A 15,657-nucleotide genomic window follows, 5' to 3' on the forward strand; every position below is an offset into this window, starting at 1 on the left:
TAGGGACATCTTAGTTTAGCCGCTTAGACCAGGATTTGATTCCTTTAGGCCCTCCTATCCACTGATGCTCAAAGCCTTGGATCCTTTTTATTACCCTTGCCTTTTGGTTTTAAGGGCTATTGGCTTTTTCTGCTTGCTTTTTCTTTTTCTTTTTCTTTTATTTTCGCTCTCTTCTTTTTTTTTTCTGCAAGCTTTTGTATTCACTACTTTTTCTTGCTTAAAGAATCATTTTTTATGATTTTTCAGATTATCAATTAACATTTCTCCTTTTTCATCATTCTTTCTAGAGCCAACATATTTAACATTCATAATCATCAAATTCAAAAGACATATGCACTGTTCAAGCATTCATTCAGAAGATAAAAAGCATTGCCACCACATGTAAATAATTAGAATTTTTCTTATTAAAAACTCGAAAGAAAATTGCCTCCTTATTCTAAAGAAAATCTGCTATTTTATTCATGTTTAATGATGATGAGAAAAATAAATTATAGCTTAATTGGAGATAAAATCAAAATATAGATACTAATTACTACTATTTATATATAACTTCTAAGGTAAAACTCAAATAAGAACAATTATCACAGAGTTAAGGCTAAGATTAGAACTCAACAACCTTGAAGTTGGGAAGCGGATACCTCTTTAGTTTGTGGAGTGCTTGGCCCTTCAAGAGATAGTTTCTGACGCTTTAATTCCTTCAGTTCACGCCCTTGCTCTTCTTGTTCTATGAGCAATTTGCAGAGCATGCTGTTTTGATTTTGCTGTTCTTCCTTTATTTGGTCCATAGCTTTTTGCAACTTAGTAACAGATGCTTCAAGATGTTCCCAATATTCAAATTGAGGGATTTTCGGGAGAAATTCCTGTGCTCTTCTCTTGATGGGGTCATCCTGCACTTGTTGTTTTTCCATTGTGGTTTTAGTGATTGGTTGCTCCACTGAGATATACTCCGTTATTCCCATCCTTACTCCAGTATCTTTGCAGAGCATAGAGATTAAGCTTGGATAAGCCAACCTGGCATCTTTGGAGTTCTTGTTTGCAATTATGTAAAATACACATGAAATCAGTTGATGAACTTCCACTTCTTTTCCCAACATAATGCAATGGATCATCACTGCTCTTTCAATGGTGACTTCAGAACGGTTGCTAGTGGGCAATATAGAATGCCCAATGAAGTCCAGCCATCCTCTGGCGACTGGTTTGAGATCTTCTCTCTTGAGTTGATTTGCGACGCCCTTGCTGCTGGTAGTCCACCTGGCTCCAGGGATGCATATATCCTCTAGAATCTTATCCAGGCCCTTGTTTGTTCTCATCATTCTCCTATTGAAGGAGTCTGGGTCATCTTTCAGTTGAGGTAGCTTAAAGATCTCCCTGATCTTGTCAGGGTGGATGTGAACAATCTTTCCTCTGACCAAAGTCCGATAGTCATAGAGGGCAGTTCCAGATATTCTCTGCCTGTCTGTTTGCCACATATTAGCGTAGAACTCCTGAACCATATTTCTTCCCACTTTTGTTTTAGGATTAGCTAGGATTTCCCAGTTCCTGTTTCGAATCTGCTCTTGGATCTCCGGATATTCATCTTCTTTCAGATCGAACTTGACTTCCGGGATCACTGATCTTAGACCCATTATTTTGTAGTAATGGTCTGAATGTTCTTTGGTTAAGAACTTCCCTTGATTCCAAAGTGGTTTTGGAATACTCTCTTTCTTGCCTCTAGGAGTGGGTTGTTTTCCTTTAAGAGCCATGATCTTAGTGGGTATGGTTTAGCGATCACAGATAAACAAACCAAACTTAGAGGTTTGCTTGTCCTCAAGCAAAAGAAAAGAAAGGAGAGGGATAGAAGGAGAGCTAGGCGCAACTTGTGGAGGAGAGGGGGAGAGGCCGAGCCAATATTTAAGGGGTAGGGGAGGTGGGTTTCGAAAATCATTTGAAAGAGATATCATAAAAAAAGTGATTTGGAAAAGATAAGTATGATATGAAAAGATGTGATTTAAAATTGAAAAGATATGAAAGATATTTGAAAAAGATAAATCTGGATTTTGAAAAAAGATAATGTGGAGATTTGAAAAAGATATTGATGAGTTGAAAAGATTTTAGAAGGAAAAGAGATAGATTTGTTTTGGAAAATTTGAAAAATAGTTGGATTGGATTGAAAAAAAGGATTTGTGTTTATGGATTAAGATACATTTGATATTTTTGAAATAGGATTTTTAGAAATTAGGGTTAAAAGATTTTTGGAATTGAGAGTTTGTAACATGTTTATGCAAGAAATCATGAATTGAAACATGAAAATTAAAATTAAAATAAAAATTGTGAAGTAAAAACAAATTTACCTCCTCCCCACCATCCTGGCGTTTAAACGCCCAAATGCTGCATGTTTTGGGCGTTTAACGCCCAAATGCTGCTTCTCCTAGGCGTTCAACGCCCAGCTGTTACTTTTTTCTGGCGTTGAACTCCAGGAACTCCTTTGTCACTGGGCGTTTTTCTGAACGCCCAGGATGCTGTAAATCTGGTGTTAAACGCCCAGAAGGTGCTTCTTTCTGGCGTTCAACGCCCAGAAGATGCTTCTTTCTGGCGTTTAACGCCCAGATGGCTATCCTTACTGGCGTTCAACGCCCAGTGGATGCTTCTTTTGGGCGTTGAACGCCCAAAACAGCCTTTTACTGGCGTTTTCTTGCCAGTGAGCTCCTTTTTTTTTTGTTTTGTGCTCTGAATCCTTCTGTAGCCCTGTGAACTTATGCAATTGATTCTTTACCTTGTTAATATTAAGCTCATGTAATTAAAATGAAAAATAAAATAAAATAAAATAAAATAACAGAAAAAGTTAGCTAACGGCTGGGTTGCCTCCCAGCAAGCGCTTCTTTATTGTCTTTAGTTGGACCTTGCTGAGCTTTTAATCTAGCCTCAGCCTTGAGCACTCTTGCTCAACATTGCCTTCAAGATAGTGCTTGATTCTCTGTCCATTAACAATGAACTTCTTATCAGAATCAATGCCTTGAAGCTCCACATAACCGTATGGTGATACACTTGTAATCACATATGGTCCCCTCCATCGGGATTTCAGTTTCCCGGGGAATAGCCTGAGCCTATAGTTAAACAACAGAACCTTTTATCCTGGTTCAAAGATTCTAGATGACAGCTTTCTGTCATGCCACCTCTTTGATTTCTCTTTATAAAGCTTGGCATTTTCGAAAGCAGTGAATCTGAATTCCTCTAGCTCATTCAGCTAGAGCAATCTTTTTTCTCCAGCTAATTTGGCATCAAAGTTTAGGAATCTGGTTGCCTAGTAGGCCTTATGTTCCAGTTCCACGGGCAGGTGACAAGCCTTACCATACACAAGTTGGTATGGAGAGGTCCCTATAGGAGTCTTGAATGCTGTTCTGTAAGCCCACAGAGCATCATCAATTGTCTTTCTCATGTGTATAGTGACAAATGAATTTTTTTGTCGGTATAGAAATTATCAAATGATCAATCGTAGCATAGTCTAAACCGGTGCAAAATCCTTCATCAAACAAATCTACAATCTATATCCGAGAGTACTAGTCTCCCGAGTCGTTCTCCCTTGGAATTGCCAAAGTGTGCATCTTATTGATTTAGTAAGCCTTGTTGGGATTCTTTGAAGGTTTTAGCAAAGTAATGAGAAACAAACAATCAATCATCAAAAGACTTGGCTTAGGGTTGGCATTAGAAATTCTATCATTATAGTCCATTCAATGTTGACAACAATTAGGCCTTGCTTCATTTAGTTATCCCCTAGGTATAGAGGGAGGTCAAATGAAAGCAATCAACTTGAGTCACAAGTCCTAGTTTCACCTTATGGGAATCTAGCTTTAGTGCACTCCAAGCCAACTAGCAATCCCTAATTCCAAATCAACTATTGATACAACTATTCAACTTCTTCCAAGGACCAAACCCTATGCCAAGTGTGAAAATTCTACTCCATAGCTAGTGTTGTCATTTTATCAAACATGTGATGAGCAAGAAGGAAAGTCATAGTAAAATGAGAAGAAAAGTCGAATTGAAAGTATTGCAACACAAAGATCTAACAACAAGTCTCAAAGAGTAGCAATGAAAATCGAATTCTCAAAATAGAGACGAAATCCAAAATTACAAAGTTGAATTCTAGATCTATGAGAATTGATCAATTGCATCTACTACTTGAAATTGGAGAAGAAAATCTATGACATGAACAATGTGGAGTGAGAATTATAATGGATCTCACCAAAAAGTCATTGAAAATTCAGAAATTAGATGAGGATGAACCCTAGTGAAAAGCTTGGAATCTCCCTCTTCTTCTCCCCCAAGGTGTAACTAACTATCCTTTCCCAAAAAAAATATCTAGATCTAGAAAATGAACTAACAAAAAAGTTCTTAACCCTTGCTCCTTTGGTCTTATTAAGCTTTTCCCGCCAAGGTGTTTCCCCAAAAGTGGGATCCTTAACTGCCTCCACGCCTAAGTCACGTGACTTCTTAAAAAATCATATTCGCAAATCGGCGCGCACGCGCCGTTGAGACGTCTTGTAATGTGCGCGGGGGCGTGATGTACGCGTGCGCACCCATGAAGATCCTGGCTTAGCCGCTTCTCCAGCCGGCTCTTGGCTTTGGCTTCACGTTGCCTTATCCGCGCGGGCGCGCCAAGTGCGCGCACGCGCCCATGCGGAAATTTCCAAAGCTTAATCCTCATGCTTCCTTCCTTTGTACCCGTCTTCCTTCTCTCTTTCGGTCCATTCCTACTCTATATCCTGAAACCACTTAACACACAACTCACGGCATCGAATGGCATCAAGAGAAGATTAGAAATGTATCTATTTTAGTGCAAAATAAGCATGTTTTCATTCATGAGGTGAAACTAGGAAAGGAATGCAAAATCTTGTATTTTCATATAGAAAGTGTGTGGAATCATTGATAAAACCCCTGAAATCAGCACAAGATAAACCCTCAAATTGGGGTTTGTCATATAGATCCACCAGCTGAGTGATCTAGAGAAATTTGAGCATTCTCTGTAAGCCCATAATAGAAGATGTCTAACTACACCCATTCTGAAAACATTTCAGAGAGGCATTTTCTTAGCATCTCTCTGTATCTCTCCCAGGTATCATAAAGAGATTCATTATCTCCTTTTTTAAAGCCTTGGATGTCCAGCCTTAGCTGTGTCATCCGTTTTGGAGGGAAGTATTGATTCAGGAATTTTTCTGACAGCTGTTTCCATGTCCTTATGCTAGCCTTAGGTTGGTTATTTAACCACCTCTTAGCTTGGTCTTTTACAGCAAATGGAAACAGTAATAATCTGTAGACATCCTGATCTACTTCCTTATCATGTACTGTGTCAGTAATCTGTAAAAATTGTGCCAGAAACTCTGTAGGTTCTTCCTGAGGAAGACCGAAATACTGGCAACTTTGCTGCACCATGATAATGAGCTGAGGATTCAACTCAAAGCTACTGACTCCAATGGAGGGTATACAGATACTACTCCCATATGATGCAGTAGTGGGGTTGGTATATGACCCCAGAGTCCTTCTGGACTGTTCAATTCCACTTAGATTTATGATGGAGAAAAGGGAATTGTATGAATAGCAAATAGAATATATTTTTATTTTTATTTTTTATTTTTTGTAAAAGGGGAACGAATAAATAATAAAAGAAAAGAGAATAAAATAGTTTGAAATTAAATATAGAATTCAAAAATTAAGAACAAAAAATTTAAGACTATAGTAATTACTTAATTAAGAAGATTTGAAAAACTTTGGATATGATTTTTGAAAAAGATTTTAAATTTTGAAATAAAAATCTGAATTTTAAAAATTGATTTTCGAAAATTTGCTTTAAAATAGAGAGAAAAGATACTTTTGAAATTAATGAGGAAAGAGAAAAATAACAAAATAGCACAAGATTTAAAATTTTTAGATCTAATGCTCCTTGTTTTCGAAAATTTTAGAGGGAAAACACCAAGGAACACCAAACTTAAAAATTTCAAGATCAAGACACAAGGAAAACTCAAGAACACTTTGAAGACTCACAAGAACAACAAGAACATGAAAATAGAACACCAAACTTAAAATTTTTAGAAAACTTAATTAAAATTTTCGAAAACTAAAGAAAAATTAACAAGAAAACACCAAACTTAAAGTTTGGCACAAGATTTAATCAAAGAAAAATTATTTTTGAAAAAGGATTTTAAAAATAAGATACCCAATTACCAAGAACATAAACCAACGCTCTAGCCAATTGAGCTGTAAATGTAACACTTGTCTTGAAGAAGTATTTTTAATAACTAAGAATAGAATTTTTTTCGAAAACAAATGTTTTGAAAAAGCACAAGAAAAATAAGAAAAACTAAAGATCAAACAAGAAAAATAAACAAGAACAACTTGAAGATCCAAGAAAAACAAAGAACACAAATTCAAAAATTTTAAAGGAAAATATAAAACATGCAATTGACACCAAACTTAAAATATAAAACTAAACTCAAACAGAAAAACTCAATTATTAGTAAAAAAAATAAAATTTCGAAAAACTTTTGAAAAAGAAAATAAGGATTGTAAATAAAAGTAAAAGACTCTGACCCAATAGACAAAATTTCCTAATCTAAGCAACAAAATGAACCGTCAGTTGTCCAAACTCGAACAATCCCCGGCAACGGCGCCAAAAACTTGGTGCACGAATTTGTATATGTCAATGTCAATATTACTATTTCTTACAAATTCGCACAACTAACCAGAAAGTGCACTGGGTCGTCCAAGTAATGCCTTACGTGAGTAAGGGTTGAATCCCACGGAGATTGTTGGCTTGAAGCAAGTTATGGTTATCTTGTATCTCTTAGTCAGGATATAATATCAATAATAATTTTTAGTTTTAATTGTAAAAAGTCAAAGGGCATAAAATAAATACTTGTTATGCAATAATGGAGAATATGTTGGAGTTTTGGAGATGCTTTGTCATCTGAATTTCAGCTTTTCTCTTGTACTCCTCTTCACGCACGCAAGGTTCCTCCTATGGCAAGCTATATGTTGGTGGATCACCGTTGTCAATGGCTACCATCCGTCCTTTCAGTCAAAATGGTCCAGGTGCGCTGTCACCACATGGCTAATCATCTGTTGGTTCTCACTCATGCTGGAATAGGATCCATTGGTCCTTTAGCGTCTGTCACTACGCCCAAACCTTGTGAGTTTGAAGCCCGTCACAGTCATTCAATCCCTTAATCCTACTCGGAATACCACAGACAAGGTTTAGACTTTTCGGATTCTCAAAAATGCTGCCAATGGATTCTAGCTTATACTACGAAGATTCTGATTAAGGAATCCAAGAGATACTCATTCAATCGAATGTAGAACAGAGGTGGTTGTCAGGTACGCTTTCATAGGTTGAGGATGGTGATGAGTGTCATGGATCATCACATCCATCATATTGAAGTGCGAATGAACATCTTAGATAGAAACAAGCGTGTTTGAATGGAAAACAAAAGTAATTGCATTAATTCATCGAGACACAGCAGAGCTCCTCACCCCCAACAATGGAGTTTAGAGACTCATGCCATCAAAAGGTATATAGTTCAGATCTAAAAATGTCATGAGGTACAAAATAAATCTCTAAAAGTTGTTTAAATACTAAACTAGCAACCTAGGTTTACGGAAAATGAATAAAATAAGATAATTGGTGCAAAAATTCACTTCTGGGTTCCACTTGGTGTGTGCTGGGGCTGGGACTTAAGCTTCTCACATGCCTAGGCTGTTTCTGGAGTTAAACGCCAGGTTGAAACCTGTTTCTGGCGTTCAACTCCCATTTGTAACCTGTTTCTGGCTCTGAACGCCAGACTGCAACATGGAACTGGCGTTGAACACCAGTTTATGTCATCTATCCTTTAGCTAAGTATAAACTATTATATATTGCTGGAAAGCCCTAGATGTCTACTTTCCAACGCAATTGGAAGCGCGCCAATTGGACTCCTGTAGCTCTAGAAAATCCATTTCGAGTGCAGAGAGGTCAGAATCCAACAGCATCAGCAGTCCTTTTTTCATCCTGAATCAGATTTTTGCTCAGCTCCCTCAATTTCAGCCAGAAAATACCTGAAATTATAGAAAGACACACAAAATCATAGTAAAGTCCAGAAATATGAATTTTGCCTATAAACTAATGAAAATAAACTAAAAACTAACTAAAACATACTAAAAACTACATGAAATTAACCCCAAAAAGCGTATAAAATATCCGCTCATCATATATACATGTGGAGTTTTTACCCTTTTAAGTCAGATAATTTGTGGATCTCAACTTGGTGCCTCATTAAAAAACCTTTTCAGGAAAAAGAGTACACCCTGTGCTGAGATCCCTTACCATACCTAGCTATAGTACCTTCTTAGGTTGCAGGCATGCCATGATCTGAGAAGATCTTGTCCCTCGAGTTCGGACAGTCTGTAATAGCCCTTCCCAAGTACTTCTATGACTCGGTAAGGTCCTTTCCAGTTTGCTACCAGCTTTCCTTCTCCAGGTCGAGTTGTTCCAATATCATTTCGGATTAGGATGAGATCATCTTCAGCGAAACCTCTTGGCACTACCTTTTGATTATATCTGGAAGCCATTTAACGTTTTAGTGCTTCTTCCCTGATCCGAGCTCTTTCCTGGATTTCAGGAAGTAGGTCGAGCTCTTCCTTTTGAAGTTGGAAGTTGGCTTCCTCATTGTAATGGACCACTCTAGGCGACCCTTCCTCGATCTCCACTAGGATCATTGCCTCCATCCCGTATGCTAATCGAAAGGGCGATTCCTTTGTAGTGGAATGTGGCATTGTTCGATATGCCCATAGGACTTGTGGGAGCTCTTCGGCCCAAGAACCCTTTGCGTATTGTAATCTCCGTTTTAGCCCAGCCAATATGACTTTGTTGGCAGCTTCGGCTTGTCCATTTGCCTGGGGATGTTCGACGGAAGTGAACTGGTGCTTTATGTTTAAGTCGGCTACTAATTTTCTGAAGCCTGCATCTGTGAATTGGGTGCCATTGTCTGTGGTGATGGAGTATGGAACCCCGTACCTTGTGACAATGTTCCTATATAGGAATTTTCGACTTCTTTGAGCAGTAGCATTAGCTAGGGGTTCTGCCTCGATCCACTTTGTGAAATAGTCTACCCCTACTATGAGGAATTTAACTTGTCCCGATCTCTGAGGGAAGGGTCCTAGAAGGTCGAGTCCCCATTTTGCAAATGGGCAAGGTGAGGTTACGCTGATGAGCTCCTCTGGTGGGGCGATGTGAAAATTGGCATGTTTTTGACATGGGAGACATGTCTTTACGAACTCTGTGGCCTCCTTTTGTAGAGTTGGCCAATAAAATCCTGCCCGTAGTACTCTTTTAGTGAGCGCTTGTGCTCCGAGATGATTGTCACAGATGCCACTGTGTACTTCATCCAGAACTTCCCTCGTGTTGGAAGTCGGTACACATTTTAACAAGGGTGTTGAAATTCCTCTTTTGTAAAGAGTATTGTTTATGATAGTGTAGTATTGTGCCTCCCGTTTTATCCTTTTTGCCTCCTTCTCATCTGTAGGAAGTATTTCTGTTTCGAGGTAGTTAATTATAGGAGTCATCCATCCTTGATCTAGACCTGTTATGGGTAGGACTTTTTCCTCTTCCGAGATTGACGAATTCTGTAGTATTTCATGGATGAGGCTTCTATTGTTGCCTCCTGGTTTGGTGCTGACTAGTTTTGAGAGTGCATCAGCCTGGGCATTTTGTTCGCGGGGTATGTGATGTATCTCATACTCCCGGAGTTATCCGAGTTGTTTCCTGGCTTTACCCAGGTACTTTTTCATAGAGGGGTCTGTTTCGAAGGTTACCTGAAACTGTAGGTCAATCTCGGACGAGATCTTCTGTGATGGTCGGAGATGATGTATCCAGCTGTGAGTGGCGGCCGGAGCTGTCGTGTCTGACTTGTGGGACTGGCTGCACTGCTGATCCTTCATTACTGGAGGGTGGGGGTACCTGCAAGAGACTCTGATGCCTAAGTTAGCATGGGTATTAAACAGGTTTTTAGTAGAATCAGAGTATGAGTTATACCTGAGTGCTCCAGTGTATTTATAATAGTGTGGAGTGACCTTCTTAGATAAGATAAGTTAGTTATTTTTATCTTATCTTATCATATCTTTGAGTGAGGTCAGCTGATCTTCAAGGGAATCGCCCTTCTCTCTGTAGGCTTGGGATACCTTTGGATTTGGGTCGTATTCCTTGAGTTGGGCCCCTTTTTGGGCTTTCCTGTCGATTTGGCCGAGCTCTTTGAGAAGAGGTCGGATAGCCTGACCTGAAGAGGTCGGTCGCTTTGTTACTGAATATCCCGGATCGGATAGCTCAACCCAGGGTGTGAATGATGAGCGGATAATTTATACGCTTTTTCGCATTGTTTTTACATAATTTTCAGTATGATTTAGTTAGTTTTTAGTATATTTTTATTAGTTTTTAAATAAAAATCACATTTCTAGACTTTACTATGAGTTTGTGTGTTTTTCCGTGATTTCAGGTATTTTCTGGCTAAAATTGAGGGACTTGAGAAAAAACCAGATTCAGAGGTTGAAGAAGGACTGCAGATGCTGTTGGATTCTGACCTCCTTGCAATCAAAGTGAATTTTTTGGAGCTACAGAACTCCAAATGGTGCGCTCTCAATTGAGTTGGAAAGTAGACATCCAGGGCTTTCCAGCAATATATAATAGTTCATACTTTTCCCGAGTTTAAATGACGCAAACTGGCATTCAACGCCAGCTTCCTGCCCTATTCTGGAGTTAAATGCCAGAAACAGGTTGCAAAGTGGAGTTAAACGCCAGAAACAGGTTACAAACTAGCGTTCAACTCCAAGAGAAGCCTCTACACGTGTAAAGCTCAATGCTCAGCTCAAGCACACACCAAGTGGGCCCCGGAAGTAGATTTCTGCATCATTTACTTATTTCTGTAACCCTAGTAACTAGTTTAGTATAAATAGAACTTTTAACTATTGTATTCAGAGTCTTTGGATCTGATCTTTGATTAGTTTTATGCTATCTTAGACCTTTATGGGGGCTGGCCATTCGGCCATGTCTGGACCATTATCTCTTATGTATTTCCAACGGTAGAGTTTCTACACACCATAGATTAAGGTGTGGAGATCTGCTGTTCCTCATGAATTAATGCAAAGTACTACTGTTTTTCTATTCAATTCAAGCCTATTTCTTCTCTAAGATATCCATTCGCACACAAGAACATGATGAATGTGATGATTATGTGACGCTCATCACCATTCTCACTTATGAACGCGTGCCTGACAAACACTTCCGTTCTACATGCAAACAAGCTAGAATGAGTATCTCTTAGATATCTAATACAGGGGACCGAGTCCGAGATATTAGAGTCTTCGTGGTATAAGTTAGAACTTATGGACTGCCATTCCTGAGATCCGGAAAGTCTAAACCTTGTCTGTGGTATTCCGAGTAGGATCTGGGAAGGGATGGCTGTGACGAGCTTCAAACTCGCGAATGCTGGGCGTAGTGACAAATGCAAAAGGATAGTAAATCCTATTCCAGTATGATCGAGAACCGACATATGATTAGCCATGCAGTGACAACGCATTGGACCATTTTCATAGAGAGGACGGGATGTAGCCATTGACAACGGTGATGCCCAACATACAACTTGCCATGGAAAGGAGTAGGAATGATTGGATGAAGATAGCAGGAAAGCAGAGGTTCAGGAGGAACGAAAGCATCTCTATACGCTTATCTGAAATTCTCACCAATGAATTACATAAGTATCTCTATCCTAGTTTATATTTTAATTATGTTTTAATTATCAATTCTCTATAACCATTTGAATCTGCCTAACTGAGATTTACAAGGTGACCATAGCTTGCTTCAAGCCGACAATCTCCGTGGGATCGACCCTTACTCACGTAAGGTTTATTACTTGGACGACCCAATGCACTTGCTGGTTAGTTGTGCGAAGTTGTGACAAAGTTTGATTCATGTTTGAGAGCACCAAGCCTTTGGCGCCATTGTTGATGATCACAAATTTGTGCACCAAGTTTTTGGCGCCGTTGCCGGGGATTGTTCGAGTTTGGACAACTGACGGTTCATTTTGTTGCTCATATTAGGTAAATTTATTTTAATTTTAAGCTTTTTGTTTTTATTATTCTTAATTTCGAAAAAAAAATAATAAAAATAAAGATTTTCAAAAATATATTTTTCTTCAGAATTTTTAAGAATGAATTCTAGTGTTTCATGAAGCATGCTGAAGGCTTGGCTGGCTAGTAAGCCATGTCTAATTCCTGGACTGGAGCTTTAGACTAACATTGCAAGATTCCTGGAATTCCTATTAAAAATTTTGAAATCCTTATTTTCCTTTTCAAAATAATTTTCGAAAAAAATCAAAAAAAATTTATAAAATCATAAAATCAAAAATAATCTGATGTTTCTTGTTTGAGTCTAGTGTCAAATTGTAAGTTTGGTGTCAATTGCATATTTTTCAAACTTTCTTGCATTTTTCGAAAATTCATGCATGGTGTTCTTCATGATCTTCAAGTTGTTCTTGGTAAGTCTTCTTGTTTGATCTTTAAAATTTCTTGTTTAGTGTCTTTTCTTGTTTTTCATATGCATTTTCAATTTGTTAGTGTCCATACATGAAAAATTTTTATGTTTGGTGTCTTGCATGTTTTTTTTTCTTAAAAATTTTCAAAAATAAATTCTTGGTGTTCATCTTGACATTCAAAGTGTTCTTGGTGTTCATCTTGACATTCATAGTGTTCTTGCATGCATCATTTATTTTGATCCAAAATTTTCATGCATTGAGTCTTTTTGATATTTTTCTCTCTCATCATTAAAATTCAAAAATAAAAAAAAATAAAATATCTTTTCCTTTTTCACTCATAATTTTCGAAAATTCGACTTGACTTTTTCAAAACTTTTTAAAATTTAGTTGTTTCTTATGAGTCAAATCAAATTTTCAATTTAAAAATCCTATCCTTTTTCAAATCTTTTTCAAAAATCAAATCTTTTTCAATTTTCTTCTTAATATTTTCGAAAATTTCAAAATTTATTTTCAAAATCTTTTTCTTATTTCTATTTCATATTTTTGAAATTAATGCTAAGAATTAATGTGATTGATTCAAAAAAATTTTAGTTTGTTACTTGCCTAGTAAGAAAGATTCAATCTTTAAATTTTAAAATACTATATTTTTGTTTCTTGTTAGTCAAGTAATCAACTTTAATTTTCAAAATCAAATCTTTTTAAATTTCTTTTTCAAATCTTTTTCAAATTAAATGTCAATCACATCTTTTTCAAAATCAATTTCAAAATCTTTTCTAACTTCTTATCTTTTCAAAAATTAATTTTCAAATCTTTTTCAATTAACTACTTGACTTTTTGTTTGATTTTAAAAGTTTACTATTTCAATCATATCTTTTTCAAAATTACCTAACTAATTTTCTCTCTAATTTTCGAAAATCACCTTCCTCTTTTTCAAAATTTCTTTTCAATTAACTATTTGTTTTAAATTTTAGTTTGATTTAATTTTATTTTTCTTTTTAAGTTTTTGAATTTTAACCTTAATTTCAAATTAAAAACAAAAATACTTTTATTTTAATTTATTTAATTTTCGAAATTCTCTCCCCCTCATCTCTTTCTAATTATTTTATTTATTTACTAACACTTCTCTTCATCTAAAAATTTGAACCCTCTCTTCCTCTGGGTGTTCGAATTTCTCTTCTTTTATTCTTTTCTTCTTCTACTCACATAGAGGAATCTCTATACTGCGACATAGAGGATTCCATATTTTCTTTTCTGTTTTCTTCTTTTTTCATATGAGCAGGAACAAGGATAAGAACATTCTTGTTGAAGCTGATCCTGAACCTGAAAGGACTCTGAAGAGGAAGCTAAGAGAAGCTAATGCACAACTCTCTGGAGAAAATCTGACAGAAATTTTCGAAAAAGAAGGAGACATGGCTGAAAATAATAACAATGCAAGGAAGATGCTTGGTGACTTTACTGCACCAAATTCCAATTTACATGGAAGAAGCATCTCAATCCCTGCCATTGGAGCAAACAACTTTGAGCTGAAACCTCAATTAGTTTCTCTGATGCAACAGAACTGCAAGTTTTATGGACTTCCATCAGAAGATCCTTTTCAGTTCTTAACTGAATTCTCGTAGATCTATGATACTGTTAAGACCAATGGAGTTGATCCCGAGGTCTACAGGCTTATGCTTTTCCCATTTGCTGTAAGAGACAGAGCTAGAATATGGTTGGACTCTCAACCTAAAGATAGCCTGAACTCTTGGGATAAGCTGGTCACGGCTTTCTTAGCCAAGTTCTTTCCTCCTCAAAAGCTTAGCAAGCTTAGAGTGGATGTTCAAACCTTCAAACAGAAAGAAGGTGAATCCCTCTATGAAGCTTGGGAGAGATACAAGGAACTGACCAAAAAGTGTCCTTCTGACATGCTTTCAGAATGGACCATCCTGGATATATTCTATGATGGTCTGTCTGAATTATTTAAGATGTCATTGGACCATTATGCAGGTGGATCCATTCACCTAAAGAAAACACCTGCAGAAGCTCAAGAACTCATTGACATGGTTGCAAATAACCAGTTCATGTACACTTCTGAAAGCCTCAACAAGGCTTTAATAATGGTGGAAGAAACAGGTTTAGCAATAGCAAGCCTTTTCCTCATCTACTCAGCAACAGATAAAGAATTCTGAGCAGAATTCATCTAGCTTAGCAAATATAGTCTCTGATCTATCTAAGGCCACTCTAAGTTTCATGAATAAAACAAGGTCCTCCATTATAAATTTAGAGGCACAAGTGGGCCAGCTGAGTAAAAGAGTCACTGAAACTCCTCCTAGTACTCTCCTAAGCAATACAGAAGAGAATCCAAAAAGAGAGTGCAAGGCCATTACCTTACTTAGTGTGGCCGAACCCAAAGAGGAGGAGGAGGAAGTGAATCCTAGTGAGGAAGACCTCCTGGGATGCTCAGTGACCAATAAGGAGTTTTCCTTTAAGGAACCAAAAGAATTTGAGGCTCATCTAGAGACCATAAAGATTCCTTTGAACCTCCTTCTGCCCTTCATGAGCTCTGATGAGTATTCTTCCTCTGAAGAGGATAAAGACATTACTGAAGAGCAAGTTGCTAAGTACCTTGGTGCAATCATGAAGTTGAATGCCAAATTAGTTGGTAATGAGACTTGGGAAGATGAACCTCCCTTGCTCACCAATGAACTGAATGCATTAGATAGGCAGAAATTACCTCAAAAGAAACAGGATCCTGGAAAATTCTTAATACCCTGTACCATAGGCACCATGACCTTTGAGAAGGCTCTGTGTGACCTGGGGTCAGGAATAAACTTAATGCCACTCTCTGTAATGGAGAAACTTGGGATCTTTGAGGTGCAAGTTGCCATAATCTCATTAGAGATGGCAGACAACTCAAGAAAACAGGCTTATGGACAAGTAGAGGACGTGTTAGTAAAGGTTAAAGGCCTTTACATCCCTGCTGATTTCATAATCCTAGACACTGGGAAGGATGATGATGAATCCATCATCCTTGGAAGACCCTTCCTAGCCACAGCAAGAGCTGTGATTGATGTGGACAGAGGAGAGTTAGTGCTTCAACTAAATGAGGACAACCTTGTGTTTAAAACTCAAGGATCTCCCTCTGTAACTA

General features: G+C 37.5%; 1 non-coding gene across 1 annotated transcript; it reads right to left on the reverse strand.

The window, feature by feature from the left end:
* Positions 1 to 14,329: 14,329 nt before the first annotated feature.
* Positions 14,330 to 14,437, reverse strand: LOC112739125 (small nucleolar RNA R71). The gene has a single exon (XR_003170065.1). It is a non-coding gene; the product is annotated as a small nucleolar RNA R71 (small nucleolar RNA).
* Between the last annotated feature and the right edge of the window lie 1,220 nt (positions 14,438 to 15,657).

Source organism: Arachis hypogaea, chromosome 13 (genome assembly GCF_003086295.3).
Source record: "Arachis hypogaea cultivar Tifrunner chromosome 13, arahy.Tifrunner.gnm2.J5K5, whole genome shotgun sequence".
In the NCBI taxonomy this organism is placed as follows: domain Eukaryota; kingdom Viridiplantae; phylum Streptophyta; class Magnoliopsida; order Fabales; family Fabaceae; genus Arachis; species Arachis hypogaea.